Below are 18,758 nucleotides of genomic sequence, written 5' to 3' on the forward strand. Positions count from 1 at the left end.
CAATATGTGAGTTTATTTCACCATTAATCCTTAAATCACTTTTGTTGAGTAACTGAGTGGTTTATTAGCCAAACTGGGATTATACAGCGCTTTTCTAACTGCGCTCACACACTCACAGGAATTAGCTGCTCCTGAATCAATAGCAATTGCGAAGTAGTGAACCAGAATTCAAATTATTACCCAGAAAGGAAGAACATTTGTATAATTTGGACTTGCAGCTTTTGCATTGCTACACTGTTGTCCCCTTAAAACTAGTGTTTACCATAACTCTACGGTTTAAAATTAGGAACTGGTGAAAGACTCCATATATGACTTCTCTTTCTAATATTTTTTCATTTTCTATTCAACATCTAAATCAACCAGGAATAAGTTTGAGAAGCGTTGGCTTGCATTGTTCTGTCTTCACCATCTCTTCCAAGTTGGCGACTTTCATTGCAAACAAGTTGATGTGGGCAACATTACTGATTGATTGGAAAATATAGACAGAGTTAGACAGAGTGGATGAAGAGAAATGTTGAGGGATAATTTTTGAGCTTAGGATGCCCTGTTTACAATTAAGTGGTTTCCCATTTAAGACAGAGATAAAGAAAGTGTTTTTCTCACAGAGGGCTGTGAATCTTTGAATACTTAAAAAGCAAAATGCTGCAGACACTGGAGATCTGAAATAAAAAAACAGTATGTGCTGGAGAATCTCATTTGTTGAGAGAGAGTGAAGCAGAGTTACCATCCTCTGGAGGTTTTCACCAGAGCTGATTTGAAGAAAACTCATGTTGGACTCAAAGCATTAACCGTGTTTCTCTCTCCACATGTTATAGAGTCAGAGAGATGTACAGCACAAAAACAAACTCTTCGATCCAACTCGTCAATGCTGACCGGATATCCTAAGTTAATCTGGTCCCATTGCCAGCATTTGGCCCATATCCCTCTAAACCCTTCCTATTGACATACACATCCAGATACCTTTTAAATATTGTAATTTTACTCACTTTCACGACTTCGTCTGGCAGCTCATTCAATACACGCACCATTCTCTGCATGAAAAAGTTGCTCCTTAAGTCTCTTTTAAATCTTTCCCCTCTCACCTAAAACCTTTGCCCTCTAGTTTTGGACTTCCCTATTCTGGGGAAAAGACCATGTCTATTTACCCTATCTATGCCCCCCCCATGATTTTATAAACCTCTGCCTCTGACCCTCCAGGGAAACAGCCCCAGCCTGTTCAGCCTTTCCCTATGATTTCAAAGCCTCCTAAACAGGCAACATTCTTGTAAATCTTTTCTGAGTGCTTTCAAGTTTCACAACACCCTTCCTATTAGCAGGGCGGCCAGAATTGCACAGTTTTCCTAAAGTGGCCAAACCAATATCCTGTAAAGCTGCAACATGACCTCCCAATTCCAATACTCATGCACCAACCAATAAAGACCAGCGTACTAAATAGCTTCTTCATCACACTGTTTACCTGTGACTCTGCTTTCAAGGAACTATGTACCTGCACCCCAAGGTGGCTTTGTTTGGCAACACACCCCAGGACCTTCTCATTAAGATTATAAGTCCTGCCCTGATTTGCCTTTTCAAAATGCACCACCTCACATCTATTTAAACTAAACTCCATCTGCCACTTCTCAGCCCGTCGGTCCATCTGAGCAATGTCCCGTTGTACTTTGAAATAATCTTCTTCACTGCCCACCACACTAGCAATTTTGGTGTCATCTGCAATTTGTAATGTGCATCAATAATTTGGACTTCTGGTTTTCACACTGCAACACTATTGTGCCCTTAAAAGTAGAATTTACTGTAACTATACTATTAAGAACTACACAGCAATTCTTTTTGTAACCTCTCTTTTTAATATCTTTTCATTTTCTATCCAACATCTAAACCAACTGGGAATAAGTTTAAGAAGCACAATTTTACATTGTTCTGTCTTCCTCTTCTTGAATACTGTCAAGGTGGGGGTGGATGGATAGTCAGTAAGCAAGGTCATAGGGAACAGGCAGGAATGGAGAATTGATGTTCCAATTGGAAAATCTATTTGCTCATGGAACGGTAAAGGAGATGTGAAGGGACTGAATGGTCTCCTCCTGCCCCTGACTGGTGGAAGGTAAGACACAACGGAAGTGGCTGGCACAAAGGAGCATTGAGCCTAAACACTGAGAGTAAAGAGCAGAAGAGTGTCCTTTGAGTGAACATCAATAGAGTTTACCATTACCAAGCATCTCTGGGCATTGGTTCCACTGCATTGAGAATGTCACCATGCCCCAAACTAAACATAAGTTCCTATTTTGGTCAGGCAGTTATGATGAATTATTTCTATGCCACTATAAATGTAAACAGTGACCAAAGTGAGTAAAAATCCGGGAGAATCTGTGCTCATCAAACCAACAGTAAGATGCTTCACAGTGACTGAGCATTGGCTAAGGCAGTTTTTTCTAGTATTTCCTTTCGTGTCTGTATTATTGGTTGAAACCCAGCTCAGCAGAGGACTTGATCATCTCCCATGGATAGCTCCAGCAAATTTGTGTAAGTTAGTGCAAGATTCCTCGCTGCAAAGCCTGAAATAAAATCGATTTGCAAAAGGGGACAGATGCTGCCACATTATTTACAAAAATACAAGCCAGTGAGAGAAATAAAGGCTTGATTTTTATTTTCAAAGTGGATTTTCATAGTTTCACCTGGAATGAAAATAATCTTGATGCGAACAAATGAGCATTTAGTGTGTGAAAGTGAAGTGGGTGCCTACCTGGTGGACAAAATGAAATGCTTCTATTCTGCACAAATTCCATGTAAAAATGTCAACAAACTGCAGCGAGCTGGTGCCAATGTCTTCAACGATGCCAAAGGTTGTCAGGGACTGAGGACCCATTCACTTTCTTGGAGGCTGCTGAGGATAGTGGTGTCCTCTGTGTTGCTTCCATTGAGTCCACGAGAATGTTGCCAGTCACTGGGACCGTGCTGCCAACCTTCCGTGAAGTGCTACCATTGTTTCTGGAAATAGCTCCTCCTGCCAGCTCCGGCGATTTTGCTGGCTGTCTCCCTTAGAAAGCTGCCGCAGAGTCAGATCCAGGTATTTGACTAATCATCTCATGGAAGCTTTGAGTAAACAGACCTTTGTTACGACCATTAATCCTACGAGAAGCAATCCTCACACCCAGCAATTAACCAACAGCACTGCACCACAAGCTTTCACTCTTCTTTTAAACATAAACAAACTTTATTGTATATCAAACAAGGATGAAACAAAGTCAGCATTATAGCTGAAACAGATTTATGCTGTAAGGCCAGTTCTAATTTTTACATGCTCTCAAGAGTTCTCTAAACAGTGCAAAATTTTGAAGGTTCATTTACTTTTCATTGGACCAGCCCAAAAGTATGCCACAATCTTCTGGAATTTACTTTAATTCTCTTTAATATTCTGGCTATTCCTCTGAGGTAGGATTTCATTGGTTTCTTCCATCAGCTTTTTGGTCAGTCCATAAAACCATTAAGACCATTACTTGTAGGAATAGAAGTTGTCCACTCTGCCCATCGAATGTGCTCCTCCATTCAATGAAAGTATATCTGATCTGATAATTCTCAACTCCATTTTCCTCCCTTTTCCCCATAACCTTCATTCTCTTACTGTCAATCTTAGCCTTCAATATACTTCATGAGGAGAAATTGAGGACTGCAGATGCTGGAGATCAGAGTCGAGAGTGTGGTGCTGGAAAAGCACAGCAGGTCAGGCAGCATCCGAGGAGCAGGAGAATCGACGCTTCAGGCATAAGCCTTTAATTAGGAATCATTCCTGATGATGGGCTTATGCCCAAACTGTCAATTCTCTTACTCCTCAGATATTGCCTGACCTGCAGTGCTTTTCCAGCACCACACTTTCAACAATATACTTCAGGTGCCAACCTCAATGACCCTCTGTAGTAAAGAATTCCAGAGATTCACTATCTTCTGCAATAAGAAATTCCTCCTCATCTCTGCCTTAAATTTGCAATCCTTTATTCTGAGATTATGCCCTCTGGTCCCACAAGAAGAAACAACTATTCCGCATCTCCCCTGTCAAGTCCCCTAAGATTCCTTGTATGTTTCAATAGGTCATCTCTCATTCTTCCAAATTCCAACAAGTACATGCCCAACCTACTCAACTTCCCTCATAAAACAGTCCTTGAATAGCTAGTATCAGCCTAGTCATCCTTTTCTGGACTTGCTTCAATGCCAGGATATCGTTTTTCAGATAAGGAGCCCAAAACTGTTCACAGTGTTACAGCTCTGATCAGGCTAGTGCCTTGTACAGGTTTAGCAAAGCGTCCCTACTTTATACACATTCCCTTTGAAATAAAGACCAACATTTCAATTGCCTTCCCTATTACCTGCTGAACAAGGATGCTAGTATTTTTCATCGTCTGGAAGAGGACTCCTACATTCCTCTTTTCCAAGCTTTCTCCATTTAAATAATATTCATATGAAACTTTAATTTCCTCTTCACTGACCCTGACATTGTGAATGCTTCAGCTCCTGATTCAGGTTACTTACAGATCCCCAGCTTCCACTACACAGTTTTCCAATCTGACTTTGCCACAGGGCTCTGTGATGACCACTGCAGACTGATTTCACTGGCTGCAAGCTAAGGCAAATCTCCCAACAGCCTTTCCCTCGCAGCTTGTCACTATCCAGGACAAAGCAACCTGCTTGATTGGCACAACATCCCCCAAGCACCCACTCTCTCTACCACTGACGCTCAGCAGCAGCAGTATGTACTATGTTCAAGATGCACTGCAGAAATTCACCAAAGATCCTCAGACAAACATCTTCCAAATCCACGACTATTTCCATCAAGAAGGATAAGGATAGCAGCTACATGGAAACACTGTCACCTGCAAATTCCCTTTCAAGCCTCGCACCATCCTGATTTGAAAATACATCACCATTCCTTCAGTGCCACTTGGTCAAAATCAGGGAATTCCTTCCCTCAGGACATTGTGAGTCAACCTACAGCACATAGACTACAATGATATTAGTGACCAATGGTATTAGTGTAATTCTACTTCTATGACAGCCCTAACTATGACAACCAGTAGGTTTTCTGAACACACTGTAAGACACAGCTTTCACCTTAACAGAGGTACAACTCCCTCCCAAACTGAGCTACTTGCTTCTGTTAGCAAACACACAAAGATACATTAAGCAACGACAAAAAAAATCCTGAACAAATATCCACCTTGAACATGCCAAGCTTTAGCATGGTTTAACCAGAAATGCAAATCAATTATTTTAGCTTCAACACAATTGTTTGAGTCTGTAATACAAATGAATAATTTCTGTCTCCAATGGAGTGTCACAAGCCTCCTTCCTGGAATTTCTAGCTTTTACCTTGTTCAATAGAGGTAATGATAGACACCCCAGTTCGACCAAGAGTTCTAGAAATGAGTCATCCATTGGTCAGTGTTTACACTTCTTACTCTGATCTTCAGGCTAAACATTTTTTATTCATTCACAGGATGAGGGAATCGCTGGTTAGGCCAGCACTTATTGCCCATTCCTAATTGCCCAGAGGGCAGCTAAGAGTCAACCACTTAGCTGTGGGTCTGGAGTCACATGTAGGCCAAACCAGGTAAAGATGACAGTTTCCTTCCCTAAAGGACATGAGTGAACCAGATGGAGTTTTCCAACAATAAGCAATGGATTCATGGCCATGAATAGTCTCTTAATTCCAGATTTTTATATTGAGTTTAAATTCCAGTATCTGCCATGGTGTGATTTAGAGTCATAGAGTCATACTGCATACAATATGCAAGATGTGGTCACACCAAAGCTCTGTTTAACTGCAGTAAGACATCTAAAATGTAGTTTTATCCATATTATCCCAACATGTATCAACGTTATTCACTTCAATCACTCCATGTAGTAATGGATTTTACATTCTCACTTTTCTCTGAGTAAAGATGTTTCTCTCGAACTTCCTCAATTATTTGTTCTCAACTCACCCGCAAGTAGAAAGATCTCCTTTATGTCCAGGTTTTTATTTGGTCTCTCCATAGCTTTCTTTTATCTAGGTAGAAGAGCACTGAACATTTCAGCTTTTCCAGACATTTTTTTCATATATTGCAGCATAATGTGAAGGCCAATGTTAATAGTCAGCTGTCACATTCAACTCAGAATCATAGAATCCCTACATTGCGGAAAGAGACCATTTGGCTCATCAAGCCCATACCAACCTCCCCTGAATAGCATCCTAACTGAAGACTCATACCCTATCCCCACACTTAGCATGGCCAATCCATCTAACCTGCACATCTTTGGACTGTAGGAGGGAGCCAGAGCACCTGGAGGAAACCCATGCAGACATGGGGAAAACGTCACCCGAGGGTGGAATTGAACCCAGATTCCTGGCACTGTGAGGCAGCAGAGCTGACTACTGAGCCACCATGCCACCCCACAAGCTCTTGAGACTGAGAAAAGAGGATGGAATCACTTGCACCATTACTGAGATCAGTATTCTGTATTACAATGGGTAAAAGGATTTGTTAAAACTTCCAAGAATCAGACAATAATCGTTCTTAGCTCAGGAAGAGACTGAGACATAGCACATTAAGAGTGGAGACATTACAGTGTAAGGGAGCTGTCTCTTCATTGTGCTGAATAGAATTCTCACCGTACCCTCGCCTAACAATTGGCTTGTTTCAGTAAGGATAGATCAAACCAGGTTTCCTTCCTCATTGTAGAAACAGTTATTTTTTAATTAATTCGTGGGACTTGGATGTCACTGGTTGGGTCAGCATTTATTGTCCATCTCTAGTTTTCTCCTTTGAGAATCCCTACAATGCAGATAGAGGCCATTCGGCCCATTGAGGCTGTACCAATTCTCTGAAGAGCATCCCACCCTGTCCCTATAAACCTACATTAACTACAGTTAACCTCAGCCGACCTGCACACCTTTGGACTGTGGGAGGAAACCCACACAGATACGGGCAGCTTATGCAAACTTCACACAGACAATCACCAATGGGTGCATTCAAACCCAAATCTGGATCATTGGTGTTATGAGGCAGCAGTGGTAACCACTGAGCCACTGTACTGCCTCTTAGCTACCCTCTTGAGAAGGTGGGAGGGTTAGCTGCCTTCTTGAACTGCTGCAGTCTATGTGCTGTAGGTAGACCCACAATACCATTAGGGAGGGAGTTCAAGAATTTTGATCCAACGACAGTGAAGGAATGGCAATATAGTTTCAAATCAGGATGGTGAGGGAGCTCGTGGGTGGTGCTTGTTTTGCCAGATGGAAGTGATCGTGGGTTTGGAAGCTGCACTTTAAGGAGCTTTGGTGAATTTCTGCAATGCATCTTGTAGATAGTGCACACTGCTGCTACTGAGCATCAGTGGTGGAGGGAGTGGATGCTTATCGAGGTGGTGCGAGTCAAGTGGGCTGCTTTGTCCTTTATGGTGTCATGTTTCTTAAGTGTTGTTGAAGCTACATCCATCCAGGTAAGTGGAGAGTATTTTGTCACAATCCTGACTAGTGCCTTGTAGATGATGGACAGGCTTTGGGGAGTCAGAAGGTGAGGTACACCCTACAGTATTCCTAGCCTCTGATCAGTATTGTATCAGTATCTGAGGAATCGTGATTGGTGCTGAACATTGTGCAATCGTTGCTGAACATCCCCACTTCTGACATAAGGATTGAGGGACCTTTGCGCCTTTTCCATTAACTTTATATCCTTTCAATAAAATGGAGACTGGAACCGTTCCCAATATACCCCAGGTGCGACCTTACCAAGAACACAAGGAACAGGAGAAGGACCTCCCACGGCTGCTCCAACAGTCAATGCAGTCACCGTTAATTTTTAATTACTGCCAGTTTTCTTCTCTAATATTGAGCCTAAAGACTCAAATACTCTCATCGACTGAGGATTGATAGTTTTGAGGTGAAGAATCCCAAAGATTCAGAAGCATGTGTATGAAGAAATTGCTCCTCAGTTTGGACCTGTCTGTCTTAGGGCAGTATGGTGGCTCAGTGGTTAGCACTGCTGCCTCACAGCAGCAGGGACCTGGGTTTGATTCCACCCTCGGATGACTGTCTGTTTGGAGTTTGCACATTCCCCCCCCCCCCCCCCCACCCCGGGTCTCTGAGGGTTTCCTTCAGGTGCTCCAGCTCCCCCCTGCACCCCCTTCCAGTGGAAAGATATGCAGGTTGGGTGAATCAGCTGCTCTAAAAAATTGCCCCTAAGGGTAGAGCCTTGAGAAATGCAGGGAATGGGGAGGGTTGGGTCTGGGTAAGACGCTCTTATGAAGGTCAGTAAGTCTCATTGGGCCAAGAGGCCTCTTTCTGCACCGTCGGGATTCTATGAAGTTAATCGTGAGCCCGTGACCTCCACTTCTAGACCCTCCTGTTGGGGGAGAAATTGGTCGCCAAGGTTTACATTCTCTAGGATGAGAATCCAGCAAGTTTCCGTCCTACACATGTTGGTGCAACCTCTCATCCGAAGCCAAGGGTGTGTCACAACACAGATTGAAAGATCCATTCACTTTCTGAGAGACCACAGAGGGTGAGCAAGCAGCACCCTCTCTGCTGCTCCCAGTGTGTGCACACGGACGCAGCCAGCCTGTGGAACTCCCCTGACAGCCTCTCACAAAGTGCTAGCATTGTTCAAGGGAATGATGCTCACTGCCAAACATCAGTGATTTTTGCTGGCTGCCTCCATCAGTAAGCTGCCACAGTCTTAGATCCTGACACTTGCCTAATCATCTCGTAGAAGCTGAAACAGTCTATCAAGTATGTTAAACGTAAAGGATAGTGCAGTGTGTTTTGTTCTACTCAAAGTATCACTAGCAGATTGAGTAAATAGAATGCAGTGAGCTGTTGGCGCCTTAGCTGTTATTTCTGGAGCAGTGCACACACTATTTTAAAGTTGGACCTAGACAAGGAGCATAATCTCTAACAGGAGCAGGAGCAGAATTAGGATATTGAGTGGGAGAGGAAGGAGAACCTGAGGCAGGAAGGGATGTCAAGTGGAAGTGGAATTTTGAGTGGGAGTGGAGAGCTGCAGACCTCCAAAAAGAGAATGAAGGATCTCTTTGTCACAAGGGACTGTGGGTTGGTCTCAGGTGGTCTAGGCTGTGCTGTCTCGCTGTTTATAAAATGTTAAAGCCAAGATGCAGGCTTTCCTTTATGTTTCCCAAAGCCTGAGGGTGTGCCACAAGGCAGTTTAAAGAAACATGTTGACGCAGGGCTGAAATCTTTCTTTTGAATCCAAGGTGAAGGATGTGCCACTTCGGATACTTTCAAAGCTCGTGCTGAGTTGGTGTCGCTCTTTTCTGAAGGCTGGAGTGTGTCATGTGATCGAAATTACACCTAACTGTCCTCCAGAGGATCATGACGTTATTCCATTATGTCAAAAAAGAGATGGGGGAGCAGAGGTAAGAGAACGGGTTATAATGTGTACTGTCCAGTGCTGCTGCTTGCTCGGTCAGTTGAGAGAATGGGTAACCGTGTGAGAGTTTTGACGTGAATATAGGACGATTTCAGAACTACAGCACTGAGCTGGTTCCACGTTGAGACGTTGAATGAATACTTGATGAGGACTAACATTGGACGAATTTTGTCATGTTGAGGACAAAGCCTAAGCTTAGACGCATGTTGTGGGTAATGTCGCACTGTCTACAAGCGCACTGCGAATGTAGGACAGTTTAACCCTTGTGCTACCAAGAGACAAGAGCTATAGCTAATCAGGGAGTGCCTGATCTCCAAGGAAGCTTCACTCTGCCTTTTATTGATGTTGAGAGGCTGCCGAAACTGGTTCATGCAACTGCAAATATTTCGTTTCTCCTCCTTGGGCAAGATCTTGAATATGCTTAGAGGATTATGCACAATTCAGCAACTGTTTATTTTCAAGCCATTGCTTCTCAGTTGAGAGAGGACATGATTTGGGCTGTCCACTATCAAGTTACTGCTGCTTCTCCAGATATGTATCGTCACTTACCCAGCAGTGATCAGTAAAACTGACCATTTAATAGCCAGGAGTGGACCTTCTTGTTCCAGTGGATGTTGGCTGAGGTTTACACACGAGTGGCGTGAGGTTCCAGAGTCTTTCAAATTCATTGGAACCTCATGCTGAGAACATTTGCGACAATACAGGCTGCAAAATAACTTACTCAAGCTATTCTTGTATAGCAATATGTTGTGGATAATTGTAGTTTACTTAAGTGCACATCAGTAAGAGTGTACAAAGTTAAAAATCACACAACACCAGGTTATAGTCCAACAGGTTTATTTGGAAGCATTTGCTTTTGGAGCACTGTTCTTTCATCAGTAAGAGTGAGGGGTGTAAAAATAACAATTCATAAAATTCCTACACTGTGGAAGCAGGCCATTCAGCCCACTGAGTCCACACCAGCCCTCCAAAGAGCATCCTACCCAGATCTGCACCCTACCCTATTCCTGTAACCGTGCATTTCCCATGGCTAATGCACCTGGCCTGCACACTCCTGGGAAATTTAGTATGGCCAATCCACCTAACCTACACATCTTTGGACTGTGGGAGGAAACCCAAACAGACACAGGGAGAATGTGCAAACTCCACACTGACAGTCACCTAAGGCTGGAATCACAGCTGGGCCCCTAATGCTGTGAGACTGCTAACCACTGAGCCACCAAGCCACCATAGCTTTGGACTGGAGTTCTGTGGAGAACTCCAGCTCCACACTACTCTCTCTGATTATGTTCTCAGACCCTACGCTATTCACAAATGGGATCAATTGAAGAACACACTTCAGAGAGGAAGGGTCACTTGACCCTAAACGCTAACACTGATTTCTCTCCACAGATGCTGCCAGACCTGCTGAGCTTTTCAAGTAATTTCTATTTTTGTCACACACTTCAGAGACATGTGGCTGGAAAAGTACATGAACAGACTGTATGCACCATCTTAAACATTCATTGTGTAAGTGTATGCCATCTACAAAATGCAGCAACTCTGCAAGGTTACTTCAACAGCACCTTCCAAGCCTATCAATGTCCATGTGGCAAGATAGAAACTTGCTCAGGTATGTCCTGTCCACAAAACACAGGATGAATCCAAGCCAGCCAATGACCGTCCTGGGAGTCCATTCTCGATCACCAGCAATGCAATGGAAGGTGTCATCAGTAGCATTATCAAATGGCACTTCCCCGGTAATAACCTGCTTGCTGACACTCAGTTTGGGCTCTGCTATCCTCAACTGACTACGGTTTTCATTCAAACATGGACAAAAGTGTTGAATTGCAGACTGGGTGACTGTCTTTAATGTCTAGTCTGCATTTGATCAAATATAACATCAAGGAGTCTTGGAGTCAATGAAAATGGGGGAAATCTCTCCACTGATTGGAGTCATACCTAATACAAAGGTTATAGTTTTTGGAGGTCAATCAAGTAGGCTCTATTACGGTAGGAGTTCCTCAGGATAATGTCCTAGGCCCAAGCATTTTCAGCTGCTGCATCAATGACCTTCCCTCCATTGTAAGGTCTAATCGCCAATGATTGCACTGTTTACAACTCATACACTGAAGTAGTCCATGTCCAAATGCAACAAGAATTGGACAAAATTCAGGCTTGGGCTGGTAAGTGCCAAATAACATTCACACCATACAAGTGCTAGCAATACTACCCCATCTTGAGAGAATATAACCATCACCCTTGACATCCAAAGGCATTACCCCCCACTATCAGCATCCTGGGGTTTACCATTGACCAGAAGCAGAGTAGGACCCACCTGTAGATTGGTGGCTGAAGGAACAGGTCAGACTTTTATGGAGTGTAACTCCCCTCCCAACTTCCCAAAGCCTGTCCACCATCTACAAGGCACAAACCAGGAGTATGATGGAATATTCCCCACTTGCCCGGATGAGTGCAGCTCCGACAGCCCTCAAGAAACTTGACACCATCCAAGACAAAGCAGCCCACTTGATTGGCACCACATCCAGCACCTTCAACATTCACCTCCTTCAACAGTGATGCACAGTGTGTACCGTCTAAAAGATACACTGCTCCATGGCTGTTTTGTCTGCACTTTCCAAACCTCTTAGAGGCACAAGGGCAGCAGATGCACAGAAACATCCTGATTTGGAAAAAGGTTGCAGTTCCTTCACTGTTCCTGGGTCAGAATCCTGGAATTTCTTCTTACTAGCTCTGTCAGTACACCTGCACCAGGGCTATGATCATGGCAAATCCTTAATGCTGCTCACCATTTTCTAAGTGTAAGGCTTCAGAGCTTTGGGTAACTTTGCTGACCCCGATCCTACTTTCTGGTATCAGTCTGCATTTCTAATACCATGTGGGAAAGGATGCCCACACAAACACTTTGACAGAAGTGGGGCTTAATCTAGATGAAGAGTAGGAAGATTTATTACTTATTACTTAATAGCTAGTTACATTAATCTGAGATACATGACTGTCCCTTGTGTGACTATCAGGCTGAACTTAAGATTAAAATGTACACAACTACTTCAGCTATACATTGTTAACACTAAATATAATCATTGGAACACTACACATGAGGAACTTATTCGAAACCATATAGTATGGAAGCAGGCCATTGGATCCATCAAGTCCACACCGACCCTCCAAAAAGCATCCCACCCAATCCCACACCCTTACCCTGCAACCTTGCATTTCTCATGACTAATCCAACTTGCCTGCACATCCCTGGACACTATGGAACAATTTAGCATGGTCAATCCACCTAACTCGCAAATCTTTAGACTGTGGGAGGAAACCAGAGCACACACAGGGGGGAATGTACAAACCCCACACAGACAGTCGCTGAAAGTTGCATCAGACTCAGGTCTCCAGCACTGTGAGGTAGCAATGCTAACCACAGAGCCACCACACCACCCCAAAAGCTCCTCTGGCAAGCAGATCTTCATAGCCTGAGGAACAGAGCTTAGCTAGTAAAACCAGTTAATTTTTTCAAGTACTATACATAGCAAAAAACACAGAACATAGAACATTACAGCGCAGTACAGGCCCTTTGGTGCTCGATGTTGCCTCGACCAGTCACACTAATCTGAAGCCCATCTAACCTACACTATTCCATGTACGTCTATATGCTTGTCCAATGATGACTTAAATGCACTTAAATTTGGTGAATCTACTACCGATGCAGGCAAAGCATTCCATACCCTTACTACTCTCTGAGTAAAGAAACTACCTCCGACATCTGTCCTATATCTATCACCCCTCAATTTAAAGCTATGCCCCCTCGTGCTCACCGTCACCATACTTGGAAAAAGGCTCTCCCTGTCCACCCTATCTAACGCTCTGATTATCTTATATGTCTCTATTAAGTCACCTCTCAACCTTCTTCTCTCTAATGAAAACAGCCTCAAGTCCCTCAGCCTTTCCTCGTAAGACCTTCCCTCCATACCAGGCAACATCCTAGTAAATCTCCTCTGCACCCTTTCCAAAGCTTCCATACCCTTCTTATAATGCGGTGACCAGAACTGTACACAATACTCCAAGTGCAGCCGCACCAGAGTTTTGTACAGCTGTAGCATGACCTCATGGTTCCGGAACTCGATCCCTCTATTAATAAAATTTAAAGCACTTTATGCCTTCTTAACAACCCTGTCAACCTGGGTGGCAACTTTCAAGGATCTGTGTACCTGGACACCAAGATCTCTCTGCTCATCTACACTACCAAGAATCTTACCATTAGCCCAGTACTTTGCATTCCGGTTACTCCAACCAAAGTGAATCACTTTATACTTGTCTGCATTAAACTCCATTTACCACCTCTAGCAATGGCACAATGGTGCTTTAACTAGAACTGTAATCTAATTTAACAAATCTGAAACTCAAAGCTATTCTCAGGGATAGTGACCATGAAACTATCATTGATTATTGTTAAAACTGACCTGGTTCATTCATGCCCCTTTGGGAAAGAAATCTGCCATCCTTCCTCGGTCGAGTCTATGGATCCACATCAATACAGTTGACTCTTAATTACCCTCTGGAATGGTCAAGCAAGCCAATCAGTCCAAGGATAATTAGGGATGGGCAACAAATGCTGTTCACTCCCATGTCCCGTAAGAAACTACAGAAGGTGATGTGCACAACTCAGACCATAATGGAAGCCAACCTTCCATCCATGAAGTGTATTTACATGGCATGCTGCTCCAGAAACATCATCAAAGACCCCTCCAACCCTGATAATGCTCTCCTACAACCACTTCTGTCAGATACAGAAGCTTGAAAACAGTTTCAAGAACAGCTTCTTGCCCTGTCATTATCAGACTGATTAATGGATTTCTCTAACTTCAAATAACATTTATCTTGCTCATGATGATCTTGCTTTGTGCCCCTCCTGTGCAGTGTAACCTGGTATGCCTCACTGTCTAAGCACCCTGTGATCTGTATGTCCTTGTTTGCTATGACCTGCCTGCACTGTACTTTTCACTGTAACTTAGGTACATGTGACAACAATTAATCAAATGAAATAAAATTGAATTTGGGATACCCCAAATCACTGGGAAACTCCTTTCTTAACCTTTAAGGTGATTAGAACAAGTTCCAGGAGACACATACTCTCCAATACTCTTCAGGGATCAGTTGATTATAATTTATTTAAGTGATTTGGAGGAGAATATAGGTGGCCTGATTAGAAAGTTTGTGGACAGTACAAAGATTGGGGGAGCTGCAGATGATGAGGAGGATACAGCAGGATATAGATATGCTGGAGACTTGGGTAGAGAAATGGCAAATGCAGTTTAAGCTGGACCATTTGTGAGGTGATGCATTTTGGAAGATCTAGTGTAGGAGGGAAGTGTACAGTAAATGGTAGAATCTTCAGTTGCATCAACATACAGAGGGATTCAGGTGTAGAGGTCCACAGTTCTCTGACAATGGAAACATAAGTGGATAAGTCAAGAAGGGATATGCCAACACAGTCTTGGTGGGCCGAAGGGCCTGCTGCTGTGCTGTGCTGCTCTGCTCTTTGTTCTTTATTTGATCTTTAGCCTCTGTTGCTCTCCACAATCTCAAAATCAACCATAAAGACAATGTTTCTCCTGTTTTTCTATCCTAAACCTCTTGCAATTGGTTTTATATCCAGGTTCTATCACCCTACATAACAAAAAGCTTATCCATCAAATTGTGTCATGGTTCCCTCTGTTCTGGTGAAAACAGTTCCAATTTTCCAACCTTTCCCTTGAATTTTCCCGTGCATTCAGAACCTTAAAGATACTGAACTGAGCTTTCTGCATTATACCTCCAATAGTATGATAATTAAAAATGTAAACAGTATTCCAACAGTGACTTAGATTCATCTTATATTGGGCTTTCATATTGTACCTCTCTCTCTCTGTCTCTCTCTTTGTCTCTCTCTCTGTCTACCACCCTCTTCCCATTCTTCTTCTCTCTCTTGCTTTCTGTCTCTCTGCCCCTCTCTCTTTCTCTGCCTCTCTCTCTCTCTCTCTATCCCCCTCTCTAGTTCTCTGTCCCTCTCTCTCATGTCTTGCTATGAAACCCAGTATATTGTTAGCTTTTCTTAATTGTCTTATTCATGTGAGATATGCATTTTAATATCCTGTGATTCTTCAAATTCCTCACCCCTTCTACATTTCCCCTTTTGAAGATTAATCTTTCCTATTTTTTACAAAATATATTGCTGCATATTATCTAATATTAACTTCCCTGTGTTGTAACTTTGGTTATCAGTATGACCTTAAGAGTAAAACCCTCCCAGCTTCTTGTGATGGTCAAATTTACGTATAATGTCTTTATTTTCTGTATCTTTTGCTAATTTGGACCCCTCTGTCCCTAGTCCTAAATTAAAATCATTGAAGTGCACTGGCAGAAGATAAGATACCAAATCAGAACCCTCAGAACAGCTCAAAAAAACAGAAAATGGTGGAGGAGCTCAATAGCCCCGGCAGCATCTGTGAAGACAGAAACAGAGTTAACATTTTGAGGTCATTATGACTTGTTTCCAGAGCAACTGCTTTCTGTCAATCACTCTTAACAAAGTGCTCATAATTTCTTTGTTGTTTCTTCCCTTCCAACATAGTTTTAATCAAGATTTCCATCACATTCTTAGTTTCATACAATCCCTACACTGTGGGCACAGGCTGTTCAGTCCATCAGGTCCACACTGACCCTCCAAAGGGCTTCCCACCCAGACACACCCCACCCCTGTAACCCTGCATTTCCCACGACCAATCCACCTAAACTGCACATCTTTGGACTGTGGGAGAAAACCAGACAACTCAGAGGAAACCCACATAGACATGGGGAAAACTTGCAAACTCCACATGGACAGTATTCTGAGGTTAGGATCGAACCCGTGTCCCTGGCACACTGAGCCACCATGCTGCCCCTAATTGTCGCCAAAACTTTCTTGTAAAAACCTTCCTGAAAGTCCATGTACATCACCTCTATTGCATTTCATTTTTACAATGTTTGATAGCCCTTTTGGAGAAATCTCTAAGATGTTTCTGAGCATTCTTGCTTTAGACAGAGTGAAGGAACCTGACTGTAGTCTAACTCATTTATTGTCAGAGCTATTTCTGACTGTGAAAATTTCCCTGTTGAAACAAGAGAATTATCTTTGTTAAAGTTGCCGGTAAGAAAATTCAGACCATTCCAGTATTTTTTCTGTACAAAACTAAGAAATTATTTACTTTCTTTGGGATTTTTCGGGGGGGGGGTGTGGGGTTAGGAAATTATATTACTTCAGAGTAGGATATTATTGCTGATCTCCTCGTAACTAGCTCAAAGAAAATATATTTACAAAAATAAAGTATCTGTAGAAACCTCTCGGCTCCCAAGTCCATTACTTCTTCAGGTATGACAACTGTAATTTTAATGTGTCATTTCTGCTGCAGTTTGGCCGATCTTCAATGTAGCTGAACATTAATATAATTTTCTTCACAAAAAAACCACCCCTGTTCCTGAATTCCCCCGTTACAAGCCTGGCATGTTATTTGGTCAAGGAAAGCAGAAACAAGCTAACGTTTCTGCTGCTACTCCACATGAAACAGCGCAGGACAGGCATCACACAAAAAGAGCACTGTGCTGCGTCTGCCTCCTTAGGAGGTTGTTTCTGTCAAAAAGGGTGTTAAAGCTGGATAGGAACAGCCATAGAACTTCAACATCATTTCAAAAACCACTGAAGAGTTTGAAAAACGTATCCTTTTCCAAAGTCCAATGAATATTGATGCACATCTCTGCAGTCACTGTTCACTCACAGAGTTTGGGTTGCTATGACAATGCACACCTGCACATGTATGCTGCAGTCCAACACATTGGTGGTGGAGGCTTCCACATTATTTCCATCAGTAATCTCTCTGCTCTCACTGCTCACTATCGGTGTGTGTCAGAATGAATGGCAGGCTGATACTCTGGATGTCGGAGCAAACTACTGCAGATGTTGGAATCTGTACTGAAACCAAAAAAATGCTGGAAATCACAGGGCGTCAGGCAGCATCCATGGAGAGACAGCAAGCTAGCATTTCGAGTCTAGATGTTTCGTCACCAAGAGCTGATACTCTGGACGTTTGGCTGTATTAAGCAAATAAATTAGGTGGAGGATGAGAGTCATTTAGCCCCTAGACCCTACTCCACTAGTCAATAAGATCATAGCTGATCAGGTTGTGGTCTGAAAAGCAATTTCTTCCTTACATCCTAACCCCATAAATATATGCCTTTATTGTCCATCACACCCAATTTGCCAGAGTAGGACTTGAACCCAGAGCTACTAGCTCGGAAGCAGGGACTCTATGCAGCAGAAGAAAGATCAGCCGCATTTCCCTCTGAGAAGATTTTACTTACGTTGGCCAACAGTGGCTGTGTCATCATGCGAGTAGGAGGAACAGTTCAGATGTTACTTTAACAGGAAACATCATTCAACATCCAGCTGCGAAACGAATTGCCTGACCCACCCTGATTGCATTCTGCTCGTGTATCATAAAGACTCAGAAAATAGGAGCAAGATGAGGTCATTCGGCCCTTCAATTCTGCTCCTCAATTCAATATGATCATTCAACTCATACCCTATTCCTGTCTTCCCCCCATATCTTTAAGTCCAACATCTAACTCCTTCTTGAAAACATTCAATGTTTTTGGTCACAACCACTTTCTGTGGCAGAGAATTCCACAGGCTCCCCACTCTCTGAATGAAGACATTTCTCCTCATCTCAGCCCTAAATGGTCCACCCCATATGCTTAAACTGTGACTGCCCGGTTTTGGATTCCTTGGTTGCGGGAACATCCTTCCTGCATCTACAGTTCTGTCGCACTTACAAAAGGTGGCAGGATTCTGAGCAGAGACCATGAAACCTGTTTATAGAGAGTGTGCCCCATCATTAGATACATCAGCATGGCCACTAGCAATCACCAGACTGGAGAATCGTTTGGAATATGATGTCCAAAACAATCATCCACTGATTGATTCTATGGTTGGTTGTGCGAACATTTGACCAATTTAGGCTTTAATTATGGTGGGGTGGCTCAGTGGTTAGTGCTGCTACAAGGGACTTGGGTTCAATTCCACTCTTGGGTGGCTGTCTACATGAAATTTGCACATCTCCCCGTGTCTGTATGGTTGTGCTCTGGTTTCCTCCCACAGTCCAGTGGTGTGCAGGTTAGGTGAATTGTCCATGCTAAATTGTCCATAGTAGAAGACTCAGTCCTCTGGTGTGAATATTGTCACGTACATTCTGTTGGTCTGCCATCTGACTGTGTGATTTACAATAAATACCTGTATTTGTATAGCACCTGTGTCAGAATGAAATGTCCCCAAGAACA

The sequence above is a fragment of the Hemiscyllium ocellatum genome, chromosome 21 (assembly GCF_020745735.1).
Source record: "Hemiscyllium ocellatum isolate sHemOce1 chromosome 21, sHemOce1.pat.X.cur, whole genome shotgun sequence".
Taxonomy (NCBI): Eukaryota; Metazoa; Chordata; class Chondrichthyes; order Orectolobiformes; family Hemiscylliidae; genus Hemiscyllium; species Hemiscyllium ocellatum.